Source organism: Lynx rufus, unplaced genomic scaffold, assembly GCF_022079265.1.
Source record: "Lynx rufus isolate CCGP_SWC_20201006 ecotype Redwood Valley unplaced genomic scaffold, mLynRuf1.p SCAF_10, whole genome shotgun sequence".
Classification (NCBI taxonomy): Eukaryota; Metazoa; Chordata; class Mammalia; order Carnivora; family Felidae; genus Lynx; species Lynx rufus.
Window position 1 is genome coordinate 84582380 of NW_025814824.1, and position 23434 is coordinate 84605813.

At 41.1% G+C, this 23434-nt stretch overlaps 1 protein-coding gene across 6 annotated transcripts in view; it reads right to left on the reverse strand.

The window, feature by feature from the left end:
- The window catches only part of MAPKAP1 (MAPK associated protein 1), a 244506-nt gene extending 225374 nt beyond the window's left edge, over nt 1–19132 (reverse strand). For 4 of the 6 annotated variants that reach the window (XM_047069560.1, XM_047069567.1, XM_047069542.1 and 1 more), the window contains exons 1-2: nt 18890–19132; nt 17200–17261 (exon numbers count right to left, since the gene is read on the reverse strand). The gene's annotated coding sequence lies outside the window, so the exon portion shown is untranslated. The remainder of the gene's footprint in view (nt 1–17199; nt 17262–18889) is intronic. The other 2 variants (XM_047069551.1, XM_047069575.1) reach the window with 2 other exon arrangements.
- Between the last annotated feature and the right edge of the window lie 4302 nt (nt 19133–23434).

Below are 23434 nucleotides of genomic sequence, written 5' to 3' on the forward strand. Positions count from 1 at the left end.
CCTCATCAAACCTCCAGATGTCATCCCTTTGAGACCCTCAGCAGAAAACCCAAATGAAGCTGTAACTCCTGACCCGTTGAGAGACAATAAATTTGTACTGTTTTAAGCCACTAAGTTTGTGTTAATTTGTTAAGCAGCAATAGAAATGAAAATAGCGCAGGAAAACAGCCTAGACACCTCTGCCTTGATATACAACCCAGTTTTACTCACCTGCCCCTTCTCCCCAGCAGACAACACCCAGAACTTTCTGAACATGGTTCAGCCTTTGGTAATGATAATCCCCTTGAGATGTGCCCCTCTCCACTACAAACCTTATTCTTCAAAGTGGAACTCAAGAATCCCATCCTGTGAACTCATCTCCAATTTGCAGGGTGCAAAATGTTTTAAAAGCACTTTATGTCTACCTTCAATATAGTCAGTTATACGAATATCATGTATAAGGAACTGATTTCAAACTTTTTGATCCAATTCTAGAATCTGAAATGTGGTTACTGTATAGAGGTATAAATCTCTCCCCCTGCCCAATCATTTGTAAAGTTGCTAAAGGTAGGAATACCTAGACCCCAACAGTAATGCAGTGGTTCTAATGTGATGGTTCTCCATTGGAAGGTGATTTTGTTCCCCAGGGGACATTTGGCAATGTCTGGAGACATTTCTGGTTGTCACACTAGGGGTGGGTGCCGTTAGCATGTAGTGGATAAATGCCACAGATGCTGCTAAACATCCTGCAATGCACAGACAGTACCCACAACAAAGAATTATACCTCCCCAAAAGGTCAGTGTCAATGATGCCAAGGTTGAGAAACTCCGCTGTGATATGCTGTGTGAAGCCACTAAATGTGTGGTAATTTCCAACCCCCTCGGAACAGTTTCATTTATACTGAGACTAAACAATACAACTTTCCCGCTAAAATCTCTGCTCAAATCTTCGAGGGTACTAAACAAGCTCAACGCCCAGCATCTGTTTACTGAAATTTTAACATGCCCTAAGGAAAATCAAAGCCTAAATTGCTACAGTAAAGACAAGTTGCATTCCATCATCAAACTTGATCTGAAGCTTATCCACCCTTCTTCATCTGGCTACCTCCTACTAATTCCTCAAAATCCAAGTCAATGGTCAATTCTTCCAGGAAACCTCCCCAGTGAATCCCACACAGCAGGTTAGCTGCTCCCTTCTGTGTGGCCCCACTGCGCTGCACTTTGTCACTAGTTCCACCAAATAATTTACCCAGCACGGTGCCTGCTGGTAGTAAGTACTATGCGTTTGTTGAATTTATTCATACAACAAATACTTATGGAAGCCTACTACGTGCCAGGCACTATTCTAGAATGCAAAGAGTACAGCAGAAAACAAAGCAGAAAGTCCCACCCTCACTGAGTACACATTCTAGTGGGGGAGACAAGCAAAACAAAAGAGTAAATTATATGCTAAATTAGAAGAGCTATGGTAGGGACACCTGGGTGGCTCAGTCGGTTGAGTGTCCGACTTCCGCTCAGGTCATGATCTCACGGTTTGTGAGTTCGAGCCCCACGTCGGGCTCTGTGCTGACAGCTCGGAGCCTGGAGCCTGCTTCAGATTCTATGTCTCCCTCTCTCTCTCTCTGCCCCTCCCTCACTTACACTCTGTCTCTGTCTCAAAAATAAACATTAAAAAGCAAAAAAAAAAAAAGAAAAGAAGAAGTGCTATGGTAAGACAGCACAGGCAAGAGAGAAGGGCATGCCAGGTGGTGGAGCCACAGCTGCAATTATAAATAGTCAAGGAACGCCTCACTGAGAATCTGACATTTGAGTTAATATTTGAAGGAGGTGAGAGAACAAGCCAGGTAAACGTCTGAAGGGAAGTTTAGGGGAGTGTGCCTCGCACCGTTCAAGAAGTAGCAAGGAGTCCAGCAAGGAAGCAAGTAGTAGAGGACGAGGTCTGCAAGAGAGGAGCAAACAGGTAGAGTGCAGGCCATTCTAAAGATTCTTCCTTTACACCAAGTAAAGTAGAAAATCACAAGGGGATTGCGAGCAGAGCAGCTGATATGATCTAACTCACATTTTAAAAGGATCTCCCTGAGGGCACCTGGGTGGCTCGGTTGGTTAAACGTCCAACTCTCAGTTTCTTCTGCTCAGGTCATGGTCTTGCAGTTTGTGAGTTCGAGTCCCACATCGGGCTCTGTGCTGACAATGCGGAGCCTGCTTGGGATTCTCTCTGCCCCTCCCTCTCCCTCTCTCTCTCTCTCAAAATAAATAGACAAACTTAAAAAAAAAAAGGATCTCTCTCTGGACATAGCAGTCAGAGACAGCCTTAAAAAAAAAAAAAAAAAAAGACTGAATGAATGAATCACTAATCACACTATTTTTTTAATATATAATTATCTATTTATATGTTGGTTTTCTCTTCTAAACTCTCAGCTCCTTAAGGACACTGTCTTATTCATCACTGTGCTGCCAGATTCTAGTAGAATGTGGCTGGCATCCAGTAAGAACTCCACGCAGAATGAATAGATGAACAAATCCATCTTTCTTGTTCCCAAAGGGGTGCACCATGATTTTTCCCAAAAAAAAGACCCCTTATCCATGGTGCTGGTTCAAGTAGATAAGTTTCCCACTACAGTCTAAGATTTATTTTCCTTTCATTGTCTCCTTGATGTCTGAAGTTTGCTTAAACAAATAGAAGAATTCAAGAGAGTTATGCTTCCACTTGCCTGGCCCCCTGGTTAACCACATCATCATTTAAGGGAAGCAACACAGTTTACTGCCAGCACCACTCAGGAAACCTGAATTCCAATTCCCTAATAACCAGGGACCTAATTACATGGCTTCGGACAAGTCACTTCTTTAAGCCTCTTTAAAACTGTTTTACATTATCAGTCCATTGTTACATCTGTTATGTGGGGAGTTTGCACTATGAAAAGGGCCTTTCAGCTCTCAAATTCTATTCCTGTCACGTCTGAGGAGGAGAAGGATATGGCTGGAGTTTACCCCAGAGTCCAACTAAAAAGTTTTGTGTTTTTGCTTCAGAGGAAAAAAGAATTCTATTGCAATTTTCACTTATAACATTGTGCCATGGTTCAGACTCTAGGAAAAGTACAAGGAATTCCTTTTTTGACAAAGATTTTAATAGTATCAACATTTTGGCAGCAAACCCACTACAAAGGTAAACCATGCTGACTGAGTTGAATGGGCATTATCACCACATGTTTTTTTAATGCTATTATGTATAGAATCCAGTTTCTAGAACGCTAAGTGTTACAGTAAACACATCTAGAACTCCAGGTCATTGTCTGTAGCCTGCCTAGGGAATAACAATGGGATGACTTCAAGTAAGGTATCTCTGACTCTGTTCCGTGAACAGTGAACTATCCATAATGTATGTCCTATCCACTTCATAGGGATACTTACAAAACAGAATACTTAAAAAAGAAGTAAATCCAAGATGCAATATGATTGACTTTTCCTGTTCTAGTTGCATCATTCTGGAAGTAAAGTTAGCTCTCAACTATCAAATTCATTCAACTCCTAATGAATGAAGGACAGCAATGAGATAATCTAAACTAGCAGATAATCCCCCAACTATTTTTATGTGACTTTGAAAGGTGCTTTGTACCTTCATTTGAATGGAGCTTTCATAACCTCAGTACGTGATAACCGCTATTATTGTTACTAACAAAACTGCACTGTCAGCTATTTTTCCAACCTTCTAGTCTGCCTTTTTTTTTTCTTTTTAAACCATCACTGCATGGATCAAAATGAGGATAGGGCATCAGGATTGGCTTCATTCTGCCTATAATGTTTTAGATAGGTTAAAAGCGTTTCACAAAATATAACTTAAGTAGAATCATTCTCTGGGTTCTAGAAGGTTTATTTAGCAAGTATTCACATCACTTACTAAAATGTGAGGTGGATTATGTTATTATTTATATTTTACACACCAGTAAACTAAGGCACAGACTTGCCCAAGGTCACAAAACTAGTAAAAGGGGGAGCCAGGATAAATTATGCAACCTGGCTCCAGAATTCCTGCTCCAAACAATCATTACGTGCTGCCTTGAATTTCCAATGTAAGTCCATTTCATCACACTCTTCTTAACCCTCTTCTCTCACTAATCGAGATATGGTATAAGCAGACTTACCTGTTCATTCAACAAGCATGAATACTTAGCACATGCTGGCAGTTAGGAGTATAAAGTAGTTAAGCCTTATTGCCTATCCCCAAGAGGTAAGCAAGGGAGTCAAGCAAAAGAGATAAGTACATAAATGGTCACAATAAAGAGTGAGAGCAGTGCCAGGGGATTCTATAACAAAGTATTATGGAAACACAAAAGAAAAATATCTAAATGAAACTAGATATTCAGACGAGGCTTCACAGAGATGACTAAGATCAAGATAATGGAAGTAATCACCTCCAACTTAGTCACCTTAAGAATAGCGGAGGGGGGAAAAAGCTGGTAATTAAAATAACCTATAATGCTGTCTCCTTAATCAAAACTGTTTAAAATAAAATTTGCTCCAGATCTGTCCTATGGACTACAGATTAACATCAGGCCATGCACGGGTTATTACAGAAGCAGGAAAAGGATAACTAACTTTTGAGGTGGAAGAAGTGGAGGGAATCAGGTAGGTTGACAAAGGGTGGGTAGGAGAGACCAAGAGCAAGCAATCAAGCATCATACTGCCTGGGTTCAAATCTGAACTCAGCCACTCACTCACTGGGGGACATAGGGAAAGTAACAAGTTCAGTGCCTGTTTCTGCATCTGTAAACAGGAATATTTTGGTGCCTATCTCATAGGACTGTTGTGAGGATTTGATGAATTCATATATGTTATGTGCATATAACAGTGTCTGGCCCACAGTAGGCATTATACAAACATCTACTATTATTGTTACTGCAATTATTCCCTGTTCTAAGATGAATCTTCAAAGATGAGAAGTTGGATGGTTGGAAGAAGGGTCAAAGAGACAAACTCATCTCTTCCAAGTAGGAGAGACAGCATGAGAAAAGGCACGAAAACAAGAAACAGCAGAACATGTATTTAGTAATTAACACTACATGGAATTCAAAGTTGCTGAGTTTCAGAGAGTTTGTTCTGGCATAGAAGATTAATCTGACCAACAAGACACAAGATTAATTATGAAGCTGTGTCTATGGCTCAGGGAGAGATGATGAAATCTGAAGTAAGGCAGTGAAAGGTCTAAACATTTTTTAACTAGATAAAAAATATTTAGAAGATGAAATTGGTAGAACTTGGTGACTGAACGAATGTGGAGGGTTAAGGAGAAGGGGAAACTCTATGGCCTGCATACAGTGCCAACAAAATGAAACTGTAAACTCAAAAGGAGGAACAGCTTAACAGGTAGGGGGGAAATAAGGAATTATGTTTCAAACACAATGAACTTGAGATGTCTATGGATTACCCAAATAGATATTCATCATGATGTAAACCTGACAGCCCAAATGAGGTCTGAGTGAATTTGGGAGACTACAACATGTGACAAAGAATATGCAAATGAAACCTAGGAGAAAGACCTGAGCAAATTCGGAAGACATCAACATATAAATGACAGATGAAGCCATGGATGTGAATGAGCTTACTCAAGGAAAATATGTAAGGAAGAAGAGCAATAACTTAGGAATAAAGTCCAAGGAATAGCTCTAGCTGTAGTTAAAGGATGGGCCAAGAAAAAGAAACCCTAGACGCTGTGAAAACCAAGTCAATCTTTGCCTAGATTCTAAAGTTAGGATCCATGCTGTGGAAATTCACAAATTCCTAGGCAGTTACTTTTTTTCACTGGCTTTTCCCTTTCTGCCCCCCATTCCCTAGTAACAAGTTCCAAACACTGGATTGGGAAGTCCTTGAGAGGAAAAGACTAAAAGCCTTATTTGGCTTCCTGTCACTAATATTCTATTATAAGGCCTGGTACACAGGTTCACATATGAACCGGAATGAACATGAAAAATGGAAAATTTCCCATTTATCAAGACAAAGGGCTCATGGAACTCCTAAGCCTAGGGTTGCTTCCAGCCCAGACCTCAGCAACAAAGCATAAAGAGAGCAGAAACAAAAAGGGGGGCAGACCTTATAAACTGCTCGTGGGAATGTAAAATGGTGCAGCTAGTTTTGAAAATGGTTGGCAATTCTGCAAAATGTTACCTACCATATGACCCAGCAATCCATTCCAAGGTATACACCCCAAAGAACAGAAAACATACGTTCACACAAAAACCTGCACAGCCATGTTCATAGCAGTATTATTCACAATAGCCAAAGAGTGGGGGGGAAAACACATCTCCACCAACTGATGAATTAATAAGCAAAATGTGGTATTTCCATAGAATGGAATATTATTCAGCAATAAAAAGGAGTGAAGTACTGGTACATGCAACAACACAGATGAACCTTGAAAACATTATGCTAGTAAAAGAACCGAACACAAAAGGCCACATACTGCATGACTCCATTTTTATGAAAGGTTCATTGAAAGTAGATTGATGGTTGCCAGAGGCTGTGGGAGGGAGGAACGAGGAGTGACTACTTGTGGTCACTTGTGGAAACTTGGGGTTTCCTTCTGGGTGATAAAAACGTTCCGCAATTTTATAGCGATGATGGTTATACAACTCTGTGCATATGCTAGAAACTCTTAAATTGTACACTTTAAAGGGGTGGATTTTATGGCATAAGAATTATATCCCAATTTCAAAAATGGGGGTGGGGGTTGAAACACAGAATAGAATCCATGCTGCTGCTTCCTAGATTTCTTCTATTTCAAGTGATTCCAACACAATGATGCCAACAAACCATTTAACTGAACAGCAGTGGCCACTATAACCATGAAATTTCTAAAAACAATTTGCATTACAAGTTGATTATATCAAAAGATACTAAATTCCTCATGCAAAAAATGGGAGTTTCCCAGTCTTTTCCCCAGAAAAAGGAGGAGAACTTTCATATATGCTAGTGAACTCATGTGGAGGTAGCTACTCTGCATTTCTAGCTGAGGGAGATTAAATCCTGGTGCCAGAAATGCCAACAGAATCTTGGACTTTGCTGAAACAAATACTCGGGCACTGGAGCGGCTTCTCCTACCAAAGCACCAGACACTAATCCACACTAGAGCTGGGCGGAAGAAGCCACAGAGTTAACACAATGCCTCGGTCAGCAACCCACTGAGCTACTGGTCTGTGGGGAGTACTTCTCCTCACTTTGAAAAAAACAAAAAGGAGATAAAACAAGAAAGGCAACATGGCAAAGCAGAGAACAAAGGCTTTGGAGAGCTCAGGTGTGCTCCAATTCCACCACCCAGTAACCCAGTAACAGAAAACTGGGAAAAATCGCAGTGTCTCTGGACCTTATTAAGACATTATCGCATACCCCACAAAGCTGTTGTCACAGTGCAGGAACCAAAAGTGACACTCAAATATGAGTGTTCTTCCCAATTCACCTGAAAGAAAACTAGCTGGTAGTACTGTACATGTTTTGGCCAATTGGAAAAGAAATCTCATGACCTCTTCCCTTTGATATACTAAAACTCATTCTCACACTTAAAATTATAAAACAAATCCAATGTCCAAATTAGAATCCTTGACTCCTTGGGGCACCTGGGAGGCTCAGTTGGTTAAGCTTCCGACTTTGGCTCAGGTGGTGATCTCGCAGTTCATGGGTTTGAGCCCCGGGTTGGGCTCTGTGCTGACAGCTCAGAGCCTGGAGCCTGCTTCGGACTCTATGTCTCCATCTCTCTCTGCCCCTGCCCCACTCACTCTCACTCTCTCTTCTCTCTCAAAAATAAATATTTAAAAAAATTTTAAAAACTAATAAAAACTAAAAACCAAAATTCTTGACTCCTTTCTGAGAAACCTACAGCCATTTAATTAAGCCTCTGCATCCTCTTCTCTTTAGATTTCATTCACTTGTATCTTTATAACCTATCCAAGCCACCATCTCTCACCTAACTTGTTTCCTAACTTGTCTTAAGATTCTTCAGTGACTTCCTAAACTCTTTAGTAAACTGAACCTTGCCCACATCTGCAGTTCCATCTTCTACTTCTGCTTTTAGTTTTTTTTATTCTAGCCATACTCAACCTTCAGGTTTTTTCAAGCTTTTAAACATATACTCCTTCTGTCTAGAACGGTTTTCTCTGTCCTTCCACCTCGCTCAGACACCACTGGCTCCTTCATCCTTCAGATCCCAATTCAGACTTCACCTGCCCCAGGAAGGCTTGACCTTATCAAGTCCCGGGTAGGTACTCCTCCATATTCACCTTCACCCTCATTACTAAACACTTCTCCAAGTAGCCTGTACTAGACTGTAAGTCCCATGAGAGCAGAGTCAGTGTCTGCAGTTTGCATCGCTCAATTCCCAGACATATGCCTGGTGCCTCCTATGTATTCAGCAAAGAGATTGAATACATGAATGATTACAATTAAGCAAAAACTTAACTTGATACGATATTTTTTCATATACAAATATTTTAAGATATTTTTATAATTTTAAAGAACATTACAGATCAAACAAAGGCAATTCTTCATAACAACTGTGTGGGAAAAGGACTTAAGTGCACATACACTTTCTACAACTCCAACAGCTATCATCCTGATTACATCAAAAGAAGCTAAAGGGGTGCCTGGATGGCTCAGTTGGTTAAGCATCTGACTTCAGCTCAGGTCATGATCTCACGGTTCATGAGTTCGAGCCCCATGTTGGGCTCTGTGTTGACAACTCAGAATCTGAAGCCTGCTTCAGATTCTCTCGCTCTCTCTCTCTCTCTCTCTCTCTGCTCTTACCCCGCTCGCACTGTCTCTCTCTCTCTCTCTCTCTCTCTCAAAAACAAATAAACATTAAAAAAAAAAAAAAAAAAAGAAGCTAAACTACTACCACAGTGGCTAACACCGTGCTCCTTAACTGGAAAGAGCAGAAAAGGTACATATAATGCAAATTACAAACATTATAGTCAAGTCATGCACTGGAGTAAAAAGAAGAAAATCATTTTTTTGCGGATCCCTACCCCACTCCCCCAAAAAAGGTTAGACACACTTGATAGAAATGCCGCTTACTCCAAATAGTTCACCAAGTGAAGGTTGCTATGAAATACTTCAAATTCCATAAGCACTCAGGACTGCAAAGGCCGTGAGAAGAGAATGTTCCAAGCACAGACTAATGGACAGAAGGTACAAATGAAATAAACCCTGATGCATGACTATCTAAAGAAGTCTAAACTGAAGACTGAATATATTTGTTCCAAAGTTTATTTACCAAGCTTCAATTTCTGAAACATGTTCAAAATACTTAACATATTTTATAAGTCTCCAGTGTAAATGACAGACATTTGTTATTCAAGATAAATAAATAATTTCCTTCACCTAGTTTAGGATATATTAAATATCTATCACATTTCAGACTTAGTTTTTGTATTTCGGATTTTTTTTTTCATACTAACAGTTTTATATCTTATCATGTATTTGTTGCCTATGCTAATGAGAATACAGGTTCTACCAACTCAGAATATTTATTATCATTTTGGGGATGTAACCACCCTTTTATATTGGTTCACATTTTAACTCAGCAACTTTAATCCAGTGATCATAGCTTCATTAGCTTATAAACAAACTGTTTCTCAGGTAAACCGAATTGCCCCACATCAGGAACTTAAGCAAATAAATAAGTACAAAAACGGCAGAGATTATAAATTAGGGCAGACAAATCTGTATCTAGCCCCACGCCGGTAAAGAGCATTCTATCAATATAGTGAAATGCTAATCTCCTAATTAACAACCTAATTAGGTAATTATGGCTTTGCAGAGGGATGCCGAAATGAAATATGACAACATGGTCACCTCTTTATATGGCACCTGTGGGCCTTTTCAGCTGTCATTGCATAGAGTGCAATATCAATTTGAACAGATGACAAAGTGCTGTCATTTTTCATTCTGATAATATACAGAATGCTTTGGACAGAAGCAGTTTACAAAAAGAAACATCTTGCCTGGTATTTTCCTAATTTAAATATGCTCAAATACATCGTTAAATTTTCTGCATGTTTTTTATATTGCATATAGGAGAATTACATGTACAACAGCAATGACAACAAAAACCCTAACTGGCCATCTTGCTGATCTGTACGTGCAGAAACCATTGCTATTTCTATTATGGAATATATGGCAATCAGAAAAGCACCAATTCGTCACGACATTCTAATATTCATACTTTTTTAATACTGTTATCAGGAGAATTAAAACCCAAACTTTGACCTTTAATTTTTTCTTAAAAAAAGTGAGAAAGTCACACATACAATTTCCCATACCAATAAAGCACTTCCCAGTACAGAAGCATTTAGTTCACATGAAAGCTCTACATACCAATGTCCAGCTCCCAGATATAGGAGTGTTCTCTCTCTGAAAGACAGCTGTCACAGGGCTACCATTGTCCCACTGGTCACTGAAGAGGTGATAGTAGCACTAGGACACTGGTACCACCAACACAAATGCAACTCTTCTTCCATGATAATAATGTCTTACGCAGGATTTGCGGGGAGGAGAGAAAGGCTAGCCTGGGAATCTCCACATCATTTATGTCAAGATACGTAAAACCATATTCTAAACATAAAACAACTGAGGTCAAAACTTGAAAATACAATGCATTTAGAAGTTCAGATCACCTGCATTAGTGGAAATTTTTGATGGAATGACTTTCCCTGGTTCTACTCAAATTTCTTAGTATCAGGCTGAAACTAAAATGATTTTTCTATTAAAAAAATCAGAATACTTTGGAAAACAGAAAAAAGCATAAAGACCTATAATCTGACCACCTATTTCTTCTTTTCCCTCGCATATATGTTTGACATAATTGAGATCATAATTTGTATAATTTTGGGGCACCTGGGTGACTCAGTCGGTTGAGCGTCCGACTTCAGCTCAGGTCATGATCTCACAGTTGACGAGTTCAAGCCCAGCGTTGGGCTCTGTACTGACAGCTCAGAGCCTGGAGCCTGCTTCCAATTCTGTGTCTCCCTCTCTCTCTGCCTCTCCCCTGCTCATGCTCTGTCTCTATCTCAAAAATAAAGATAAACATTTAAAAAATAAATAATTTGTATAATTTTATAGCCTTTTCCCACCGTATGTTACATGATGAGCATATTACTATGTCACTAAAATTCTTCTAAAACATCTAAGATGACTGCACAATATTTCCACTGATTGGCTTTTCCATAATTTCTCTTTGTTGGCTACTAAAGTGGTTTCTAATTTTTGCTATTTTAAGTACTGCTACAGTGAACATCTTTCAACATAAATATTTTTCTACATTTCTGATTATTTAATAAAAATTTCTAAAAACAGAATTACAAGTTCAAAAGGCTTGCGTGACTTATTTTTTTAAACTTGGATAAATAATGCCAAAGTTCTCTCCAGAAAGTTTTCACCAATTTATATTTCCACTAGCAACATATGAGTAAGCAATCACCACCAATCTCTGCTTTCAATAAGTATTACTATTAGAGGTTTTGTTTTTTTTTTTAAGTTTATTTATTTTGAGAGAGAGAGAGCGAGCGAGCTGAGTGGGGAGAGGCAGAGAGACAGGGAAAGAGAGAATCCCAAGCTGGCTCCATGCTGCCAGTATGGAGCCCGGTACAAGCCTGGAAGTCAAGGACAGTGAGATCATGATCTGAGCCAAAATCAAGAGTCAGACGCTCAAGCGATTGTGCCACCAGGATGCCCCAATTATTATTAGAGCTTTATTATACCTTTAAGCTTCATGTTATAAGATTATACCTGTAACCAAATACTTTCACTGTATAATGAGTAAAAACTTTCTGTAAGCATTAAGTTTAAATAAGTTAGAAGGGCTGTGTTGATGACCATCCCAAAACAAGGGCCAGTTCCAAAATCCAAATCCAGAATAGCATGTAATAGTGACAAAAGCATTGTATTTAGAGTGAAAAAACAAAGGTTTGCACCCTAGCTTTGTCATTATCAGATCTCTGCCTTCAATCGCTCTACTTCCAAAGCTTCAGTTTCAGCATTAGTAGGACAGAGACAAGGAGAACATGACATCCCTTGTTTCAACAACTTCAATGGGTAGTCATGGGCACACACACATAAAGGTAATATAAGCAATGGAAATGCTTATCGTTATTCAACAGATCAATTCATTTAATCTAAATAGATCATTTAACCTTCCACCTGGAAAGAGCATACTGAAACCCTTCCCCAACAGTGCACGGTTGGTAGGTGCATTAATTCACAAAGCACAGGTAGAAATGAACGAGATTAATCTCACGATCCAGACACGAAAATGAGTCTCATTTCTTCACAACCACTCCCGAGTCATTTCTTGTTACACTATACTAACACTGGAATGTGTTATACCCCTGAATGTACCCATACCTCTCCAGAAGCACCAGAGAACCAGGTACTTACTTACGTTGTTTCAGTTAACCATCACCACTACCATATGTTGAGACCAGCACTATTATCCTCATTTTGCAGAATGTCCAGGTCACACAGGGAATACCTGGCAGAGCCAGCATTCAAATACAGGGGGGTGGGACTCTAAAGCCCCACCTCACATTGATTCAAGCCTGCACCTCAGTTCTTTGTTAGTCTCCTTTACATCAGCAAGTGAAGTTCAGATTTAAAATTTAACCATTTTTAAGGGCACCTAGGTACATCAGTTGGTTAAACGTCTGACTTCGGCTCAGGTCACAATCTCACGGTTCATGGGTTCAAGCCCCGCGTGGGGCTCTGTGCTAAAAGCTCAGAGCCTGAAGCCTGCTTCGGGATCTGTGTGTCCCTCTATCTCGGCCCCTCCTGTGCTCATGCTCTGTCTCTCAAAAACAAATAAATGTTAAAAAAAATTTTTTTTTAACTTACTGTTTTAAAAAGAAAACCATTCCTTTGAACAATTTTCTACCAATTTCTCTGCTGAAAGAGTACTTACTTATAATATAGTATCTTAAAATGTGTCCATAGGGAAATTAAAAAATGTTATTTTTTTGAAGTTTTACACATTCAGTCCATTTTGTCTGCATCAGTAATAAAAGCATAGGATAGGATACAAATCTAACACTGCATATATTTGGGGTAAATGTGATAGAATATGCAATTTATTTCACAAGCAATTACTATAATCTAATTCCAGTAGTTATTCTAGTACCTCCTTGGCTGTTTCCAGAATTTAAGTTTTGTTGTTTAAGTGGTTTCTCCCATTTTTCTCAATTTCAATTACTTAAAACTGTTCTCTTCTTTGGGTCCAAATTTTGTGTTTCCTATATTAAATCTGTTTCCTCTATATATCTACACCACTGCCAACTAGAGACAATAAATTTTGAGTGACTGGTCAGGATTTATTTTCATTTTTATATTCTATGTTATTTCCTTATACAATAGAGTATGAATGAAAACAGTATCTAGAAGACCAATCTTTCTTCTATTTTCACCTTGTAGAAGCTGGGTATTAAAACAAAAATAAATTAAACTCTTGGGCTAGGAACTCCCTGGCCATATTTCTCTCACTATGCTGGGTATCCCTATGCCCCCTTTCAATCTTGTGTATACATAGTCAACAAAACACTGTATGCACTTGGGAAGCACCTGGCCTGTCAAGGTCCATTCCCAGAATTAGTGATGAACAAAGAACGGAGGGAAAAGCTGAGCAGTAGCTCCCTACCTACTGTTAAGGGAAGAGGAAGAGGAACCATATTTTTAGATTTGAACCATTGTCCATGGGGATCTGCCAGTAATCAGTTGTATGACTTTAAGAGTGTCAATTAGGATCAGGAAGCTTGGCATCCTGAAAAGACCTGAGCAAGACTTGAGGTGAGGTCCTCATTATCATCCAGATGGAAAAAAGATACAAGGATTTGTAAATGACTTGACAAAATCCAAAGGCTGTTAGTGGTATATTATATTCAGAGTTCAAGTCCCTCTCAATCTGGTGCACTTTCTACTAAACTGTAATTTAGTAGGCATCAGTTTCTTCATCTTAAGAGGTTATGATTACCCACCTTGTTCACTTCTCATACTGTAGAAAAGACCAAAAGATACAAGAATCTGGTAGCATCTAACGTTGCTAAGAGCACTGGGGTGCCTGGGTGGCTCAGTTGGTTAAGCATCCGACTCTTGATTTTGGCTCAGGTTCTATGAGATTAAACTCCATGCTCTTAGCCCAGAGCCTACTTGGGATTTTCCTTCTCCCTCTCTCTGCCCCTCCCCCACTCACTCACGCTCCCTCGGGCGCGTGCGCATGTGCTCTCTCTCTCTCTCTCTCTCTCTCAAAATAAACAAACAAATAAACAAATTAACTTAAAATGCTAACAGCACAAATCAAAAGTATTACCAAGTCTTGTCCTCATCCAAACCCTATCACTCCTGAAAATTGGCCTGATTATATAATGAAAGCATTCAAACTGTCACTTCCCCAAAGATATCAGTATGAGTCAATTACAACACACTTTTAATCTGGCAATTTACCAGTAGACTTCTGATCAATAATCATTACATGTGTTGTACCTCCTACTTTGAACAGTAAGTACCAAAATGTCAGCCGTCAGGCAGATCAGAGTTTATAATCAGACAATCTAGTACTTACTGTACATAGCCCACAAATGTTTTGGTATATACAATTAGTTTTTAAATAGCAAATTTTAGAACTAAATACATTAAAATCCAGATTTTCAGCATCTCCTGAATGCTCAGCAAGAATATTATCCCTCAAAAAAAAAAAAAAAAAAAAAGAACATTATCCATTATCCCCCACTGGGATTAAAACAAAAACCTTTAAAAATTAAAAAATAAATAAATAAAAATATTATCTCTCAGAAGATCCAAGGACACCAGATCCGCTTCCTCACATAGCAACAAGCAAGTGGAACTGAGCCGCGACTGCTTCAGACTGGTCACATGCAATTCACCAAGGTCTGTCCTACTCTTTATCGTGGGCACTTGAGCTGGAGATCCCCGAGGTATATGCTCAAAAGAGAACTAATATTTGTTTACTCTTTTTTGGCCAACATTTTTCTGGTGTTATCATTCACTAGCTATGTGATTCGGGCAATATATTTAACCACTAAGCCTCAGGTTGCTCATGTGTTCAGTGGGGGTAACACCACCTATGTCACAGAACCACAAAGATTGAAGGAAATAAGGGATACAAAAACATTCAACGAGCGGCCCCTGGGTGGCTCTGTCAGTTGAGCATCAGACTCTTTTTTTTTTTTTTTTCAACGTTTATTTATTTTTGGGACAGAGAGAGAGACAGAGCATGAACGGGCGAGGGGCAGAGAGAGAGAGAGACACAGAATCAGAAACAGGCTCCAGGCTCTGAGCCATCAGCCCAGAGCCTGACGCGGGGCTCGAACTCACGGAACGCGAGATCGTGACCTGGCTGAAGTCGGACGCTTAACCGACTGCGCCACCCAGGCGCCCCGAGCATCAGACTCTTGATTTCAGCTTAGGTCATGAGCTCACAGTTCATGAGTTCAAGCCCTGCATCAGGCTCTGCGCTGACAGCACAGGGCCTCCTTGAAATTCTCTCTCTTTCCCTCTGCCCCTCCTCTGCTCACACATGCACACTCTCACTCATTCTCAAAATAAATGAAACATTAAAAAAAAAATTAATGATGACTAAAATGTAAGTGTTCAATTATTAAGTTTAGCACAAACTGAAATATGCTAACTTTTGAGTCAAAACTTCTAAAAAAAACCCTCAAATTCACAGAAAACACAAGGTCAGAGCTCCTCCCATGGGGGAAAAATGCAACGTGACAGAATTCCTAGTGATATAATAATTTGGTATCTATGGCTATGTCCTTAAAAATAAGGCCTATACATACAAATAACAGATTTCCAACAAATTCTCTTATCCTGATATAAATATACATATGTTATATATTATAAATATATATAATATTATATGTATTATAACAAATATATATATAAATATATATAAATCCACTGAACTGCAAGTTTCTAAAGTCTTCAGTCAGGAGTCAACAAACAAAACAAGCCCCCCCCCCCCCACACACACACAAAGAAATATATTTAACGTGACAGATGAGACCATGAGCTTCAACAGCGGCCACATTCATTCTTCATTATCCCTGCTGCCTCACATAATGAAGGCACACTGAAGCTACGGCTCAAGGGCTAGCATCTCTCTGAAGTCTCTTCAGAGGGTCCCCGTCCACATCACAAAGAAGAGCGAAGATACCAAAGTCTAGCAGATAATCCCCTCTACTCACAGCTCCAACACATGCATAAACTCAGGGAATTTCTTTAACTTCTCTGCGCTCTAGTTTCCTCACCTGTAAGATCAGGATGCTAATGACACGCTTTTGTACAGGAAAGAGTTAATGCACTTAACACAATGCTAGCACAAAGTGCTCGTTAGCCACCATCATCAGTGTTCCCTCCTTTGTGCGTTACAGGACCCTGTGCGGCAGCTATCATAGGAGCTATAGTACTTTACTATAGTTCACTGGCACATACTTCCGTCTCCCCCACTGGAATGTCAACCATCTCAGACTGGGCACCTGGTTTTATTTCTCTTTGCCTCCCCAGGGTCTTACGATTTCCCTCTCACTGCTGAATGAATCATAAGATTCTCAAAGCATTTAACTGCAAAACTTCTGAGCAGAAACTGGACATTAGCTCTCTTAACTGATACTGAAGCCCTAATTCTGACCCCCTCCTGACCCCCCAATTTACCTCCCCACTAAAAGAAGCAATGGCTTTCTTTATTTAGTCTGGTCTACTCACCACTCTAACCACTCTAAAACCATCACATGCATTTCATCTTTGCATCGCACAGCTATCATTTCAGGGGCCCTCATTTCAGGCAGGCCCTTTATCCACATGAGTTCATTAAACATTCTCCCTAATCCAACCCATACTGGAGGAAAATAATGATTAGAATTAAGAAACTTGCCAAAGGTGAAGGAGTAAGAGGAGGGACAAGGAACTGAATCCAGAGTCCAGATTATTCTCTATAGAAGGTATTCCATGCTCATATTCAAAGTTGAACTGACCCACCTATCACCTTCTTGCCTTGGAAGATCAGTCTTCTCTACATTTAAAGGACTCGCTGTACCATTCATTTTGACATTCATATTTTTTTCTCTTGTACTTTTTTCAATATGTACTTGCATATAGAGTGTTACGTTATGCGAAAGAAGGCAAAACACATAATGAAAAAAAAGCACAGATGTAGGACATCAGACAGACCTGGGTTTGAATCTTGTCTCTGTTTCGTACCAGATGTGTAATTTATCCTGAGTCTTCCTAATCTGTAAATTGAGGTTAAAATCATTAAATAAGAGAAACCGATATATAGTTTCAGTACACAGTAAATAAAACTTAGTTAACCCTACATTATGAAGCACTACCTGACCACAGCACACTCCTCAAAAGCTAATGACCTACCCCCTTTCTGTGATATCACAGTATCACAGAATGAACCTTCACACAGTGCACTTATCACTCTATCTTGGAGCTATTTCCTTCTCTCTCTCACTAAATTGAGCTCCTTGCAGGCAAGGACTGAGTCTTATTTATCTATAAGCTGTCTAGCACAGTACCTGCCATACACACACACACACACACACACACACACACACACTCAGTGTATGTTTGCTAAATGAAATTACTGCAGATATAATGAATGTTTATAGGATTCCAGAAAAAGAAATTTTTTTCAACTGGGGCTGTCTCCACTTGGTTGAGAGAGACCAATTTCAGCTGGGCCCAGGGTAACATCTCAATAGGTGGGGACAGAAAAGGAGAAACCTAGGCAGAAAGAATGTCCTACAAAAAACAAACAAACAAGCAAAAAACAATGGACACAGAGAAAAACAAAGGCGATTTGAGGTCATGCTTATCTAAAGTAAAGGATCAAGGTAGGGAATTACGGAAGGAGGGAAGGAGACTTTTTCAAGCGTAGCTGGAGCCAGATCAAGAGGTATAGAGGAATGTGAGTACACTATGGCACACAGCAGTTGAAAGCAGACGGGAGCACAAAGCTAAATGACAATGGGGCCACCAGCATGCCTCACAGGCCCTAGCAAACCTGCAAGTGTGTAAACTGAAAAAGATGAACACAATTATCAATGCTTCATCGAGAACTCTTTCAGCATTTATTAAGCACCTTGTGTGGACTCAAAGGATGAGGAATATAACATGGTGCCAACTTTTCCTGTTCCACTAAGTTTTTAAATTAGTAATCCACCCCTTTTGCTTGTGAAAAATAGAATGAGAATGATCACTTTGTTTTAACCGACGTGATTTGTAACATGATTCTTTGCACACTGCTAAGTACTGTGTGACAGGCTTCAAAAATTATTTGCATTCATTAGGAATAAAATTTTAACCAATTTCTGAGTCAACGTTTGGGTCTCTGGTTAAAGTAATACTCTTGTTTAAACTACATTTTTTTTTCTTAGCCTTAACCAGATCTAGAAGACTCTGCCACTAAGTCCCAGCAGGATTCCAGCTAGAAAATAAAGTTTTGTGGGCTGCTTACCCCTTTAGGAAACTGGGGAGAAGGGGCGCTAGGAATCAGGGACCACACAGACAATGCTTTAAAAAGTTAATTTTCGTGTTATGAAGATTAGGATGCCTAGATGTTGCCAAGTGGTGGGGCCAGAAACTGCCCGAGCCAACCCATCCCCCTCCCAACTCCAGCCAGTCCACAGGCTTCTCCTCCCCCAATCACACACCCAGCTGTCAGGCTCACGGCAGCCTCCAGTTATGGAAAGGACCAGGAAACGAATGCTGACTGTGGAAGACTGATCAAGGGCCAGGCGGACTACCCTTCGGGGCAGCACCCGGAGCCTAGGAGTGAGGAGGACCGCCAGGCTCCACGGGTGGGCTGACGGGAGAGTGAGAGACGGAGCTAGTGGCCTGGGGCAACCTTTACCTGAAGCAGCTGCCACTCTACGGGCCGGGTGGGCCCCGGGACACGGTCCTGAGGGAAGAGCCCGGCTTCCCCGCGCCTCCCGGCCCCTGCCCAGGGCTCCTCACTCTCGGACTCCTTGGGGACTGGCGCTCTTCCCGGCCGGCTCAATTGCCGCTTTCCCAGCTCGCCCTCATGCCCCCAGCGCTCGCCGCCGCCGGCCGGCCGAGCAGCAGCCCTGTTGCCCCCGAGCCGCGCCACGACCCGGAACTGCACCCCGCGTACCGGAAGTCCCCGACCGGGAGGGAAGCAGCTGGCTGGGGATGCAGTGCGCAAGCCCCAGAGCAAGGCGTTAAGCCCTCCCGGGGGGCGGGGCCGAACGAAAGGACGTACGCATGCGCTGCACTTCTGCGGTCTGGCTAAGGCCTGAGTCAGAGATCAGCTGGGAATGTAGCGCAGGCACCCGTCTGTGGATTTTCGTCGGATAGAAATCAACATTAGCATTCTCTTTCAAAAGTCCTCCATTCACCCAGAAATGAGTGATGATGCAGTTTGCGTCTGGGTCACAAAGGCTTGGGTTCAGATGCCAAGTGTAACTAGTGTATTCTCGGAAAAGACACCTCTCAGACTCAGTTCTCTCATCCATACAATAGATCCAACTTTAGAGTCTTCCTGTGAGAATCGAAAGGGATGAAGCTTTTAAAGCACTGAGCCCAGTGCCTGACACAAATACCTAGTAAACATTAGTCATTACCTTTATTATCTGCAAAATGGAAAGAATTCTCTTCCTCAAGAACTGCAGGTCTCAACTATACTTCCACAAAAATAAATGAAAAAAAAATCTTTTTTAAGAACTGAAGGGAGGTTTACACGAGGTAAGAGGGCTGGCACGGAACAAGAGCTCACCGTTGGAAGTCTCTCCCGACAGAATCAATGGGGGAAGCCACGGTGAAGGGAAAGAAGGACCCAAGTGGTGCAGTGATACGTTCTCTCTCCTGAGAAAGAGTCCAGAACGCCTCTCAAAAATGAGGCTTAGCAAAAGAAAAAGAAAAAAAAAAAATCAAGGCTGAATTTCAGCCCTGGGGCATCATTACACAAGATTAAAGTCACTAACGAATACACCATGGATCCTCCCCCATCTATTCAAATATGTGATTGATCTGGCTTATACAGAGAAAAAAACACCAAAAAAAGCACCTTAAGACCCAAACGTGCTCTTGCACACACACCACCACAGTTCCGTTGGGGACCAGTTGGAGGCACTCGGCTAAGCAACGTGTGTGAACAAGGTTTGAAAATCCGAGGTCACCAGGTCCCCTCCTAAATATTAATCTTCATTTTCACTTCCCTTTTGAGCTCTGACCTGAAGCACAGCTGCTGTTTATCCCTCAGACACATAAAGCTCAACCTATCTAAAACAAATCAACTGGACCCCCTAAGGTTTTACAGGTTCTAAGGAACTGTATCTCTTGCAAGTTTTGTGACTTCATTCTCCAAACACCCCCTCTAAATTTCCTTATCTGTAAAATGGAATGACGAAAGTCCTAACTAACTTCATTGGGTTGTCATGAGGATTAATGAATTAATGCATAAACTCACACAGAATAGAGCCTGGCACATAGCTAGTCAGTAAACAGATACTTACCGAGTGCCTATGTATTAAGTTTATCCCAGGCACCGGAGATTCAATGGTGAAAAAAAACAGACGAGGATTCCACCCTCATGAAACTTACAGTCAAGTTTGATTGAATTTGAAAGAGTAGGCAAGTTGGAAGGCAGGGAAGTATAAGATTTCAAGGACAATGTTGGGGACCCCCCCTGAGAATGGAGTCTCTGAATTTATTGGTAATACTAATATAATGGTTTGTGTGATTGTTCTAAAACTGTTAGTTTCAAAAGTCAAGATACAGGCACACAAAAGAGTAAGCAATTGGGTTAATCTAAGGAAGTTTTGCCAGACAGGTGTGTGTGGGAGGGGGGAGGTCAATAATTTAAGACTTTAGCTTTTTAAGAGTGCTTTAAAAAGGGGCACCTGGCTGGCTCAATAGGTCAGCATTCAACTCTTGATCTCAGGGTTGTGGGTTTGAGCCCCAAATTAGGTGTAGAGATTATTTAAAAATAAAATTTTTAGGGGCACCTGGGTGGCTCAGTCAGTTAAGCATCCAATTCTTGATTTTGGCTCAGGTCATGATTTCGCTGTTCGTGAGATGGAGCCCCATGTGGAGCTCTGTGTTGACATCACAGAGCCTGCTTGGGATTCTCTTTCTCCCTCTCTTTCTACTGCTCCCCACCCCCTTCTCAAAATAAATAAACTTAAAAAAAAAAGAAAAAGAAAAAAGTAAATTTTTTTTGAAAATTTTAAACATTTATTAATTTTTGAGAGATGGAGAGAGACAGAGCATGAGTGGGGGAGGGGCAGAGAGAGAGGGAGCGGCAGAATCTGAATCAGGCTCTAGGCTCTGAGCTGTCAGCCCAGAGCCCAACATGGGGCTCAAACCCACAGACTGCGAGATCAGGACCTGAGCTGAAGTTGGACGCTCAACCAGCGGAGTCACCCAGGTACCCCCAAAAGTAAATTATTTTTAAAAAATGGTGTGCCTGGGTGGCTCAGTCGGTTAAGCAGCCAACTCAATCTCAGCTCAGGTTTTGATCTCAGTGTCATGAGTTCAAGCCCCGCATTGGGCTCCGTGCTGCACGCCCCCTCCCCTGCCCCCGCAAAAGTGCTTAAAACAAAGGGCCACAGAATGGATGCTGGATAGGTAAATAGGAGAATTCCAGAAAGGCTCATGTCACTGGCCTGCAGGTCCTAGAACATATGCAATGGAGGTCACTAATGGACTAAGGCACAAAAATGGAAGTTATCCTCAGAGATGTCTATCTTCATAACCTCAGATGAAGGGCCATGTGAGAGTGAGGTCCTGGCTGAAGTAGAATGGAAGAAAAAGTTATTGAAAGTGAGACAAAGAACTGAGATGCCATGTGGACCCCAGGATGATGAATAGACATAGGGTGAAAAGGAAACTGACTGGAATGGCGTCGGGAAGGTTGGTAGATCAAGAGGAAAGAGGACAGACCAACCATATGGCTTAACCTCTAAGAAGTGGGAGTAGGAGTGGCATTACCAAGGAAGGCATACATTGACCTCTCTCCTGGCCCAGGAGTACATGGGGGTAGGACCATGACAGCTGACAAACAGAAAAATTATATTTTTACAACACATTGGTGGTGCTGGACCAGGGGCCCACTGGGAGACTCCAGTAGACAGGAGGGCAGAGGAACCAGTACTGCAGCACACCCATGACAATCAGGTTTCATAGACTTCAGTTCCAACTGGAAAGGAGGCCATGGTAGAGTTCCTTTTCTTCCAGTCCCCAGGACCGGAACACGGGAAATGGACAGAGGTTCAAAGACACCCTTTGGCTATGTGGGCTTCAATAAGTTATTTGTCTTCTCTACATCTCAGTTCCTTCATCGAGGTTGTTGTGAGGATTCAATGAGGTGATGTGTGGACACTGCTTAGAACATTGTCTGGCATACAGAAAGTGTTCTGTAAATGCCAGCTCTGATGGCATGGCACACAAAGATGGGCAGCAAGCATCAGGTCCCTTGTGCACTTGCTTCCTTATTTCCTGCTCAAACCTCAGTTGCCCTATCCCCTTCCACTCAGTAAACTCCCCTTCTTCCTCCTCCTTCTCCTTCCCTCCTCCTTCCCCCATCTTCCTTCACCTCCTCCTTCTTCTTCGTGGCTTAAAGCAACAACCATTTATTATTTTTTATAATTTTGTGGGTTGGTGGGCAGTTCTTCTGCCAGTCTTGCCTTCTGGTCAATGGCAGCCAGAATGGCTGGAACGTCTAAGGTGGCTGCAGATGTTCCTCAGGGCACCTTGTATCCTCTCTAGTGGCTATCTTAGTTTCTAGACAACATGTGGCAATATTATAAAAGGATAAACTCCAATGTGCTTTTAAAACACACACACACACACACACACACACACACAATTAGAACTATTTCTAAGTATAATCTATTCATTCGCGAAGACCCAAGTCACATACTGCTTCCTCCAGGAAGCTTTCCCAGATAACTTCTCCCTATTAGGCCACACAAAGAGCCTCATTCTCTGTGTTCAACATTTATCACATTTTCTATTCTTTCAGTATACATCTATCCCCTTGACAGTCCATAAGGAAAGGAATGTTTGTTATTTCTTCTTCTACACTAAAATCTTAAAACACTATAAACAGTTGATAAAATGCATATTAAATGAAAAGATGCTCAAAACACACATATGAGTTGAAACAATTGAAAATCTTCTTCTGTATAAGCAGAATTTGCACATGGAAAATACTACTTTCCCAAGCCTATGACAACAAGCTAAGAGTAAACGGATGAAAGTAATGCTCTTTCAAGCCCTGCCAGAGCTGTGGGAAAACAGAAGCACCTTCTAGTTTCTCTGCAAATGTGTGTTCTTAATATTTTATATATGTGAATATGTTTCCCTGCTATTTCCCCAATTTTGGTTTCCTCTCCTTCTGAAATATATTTTTTCCTCCCATAGGGAAAACATAGGC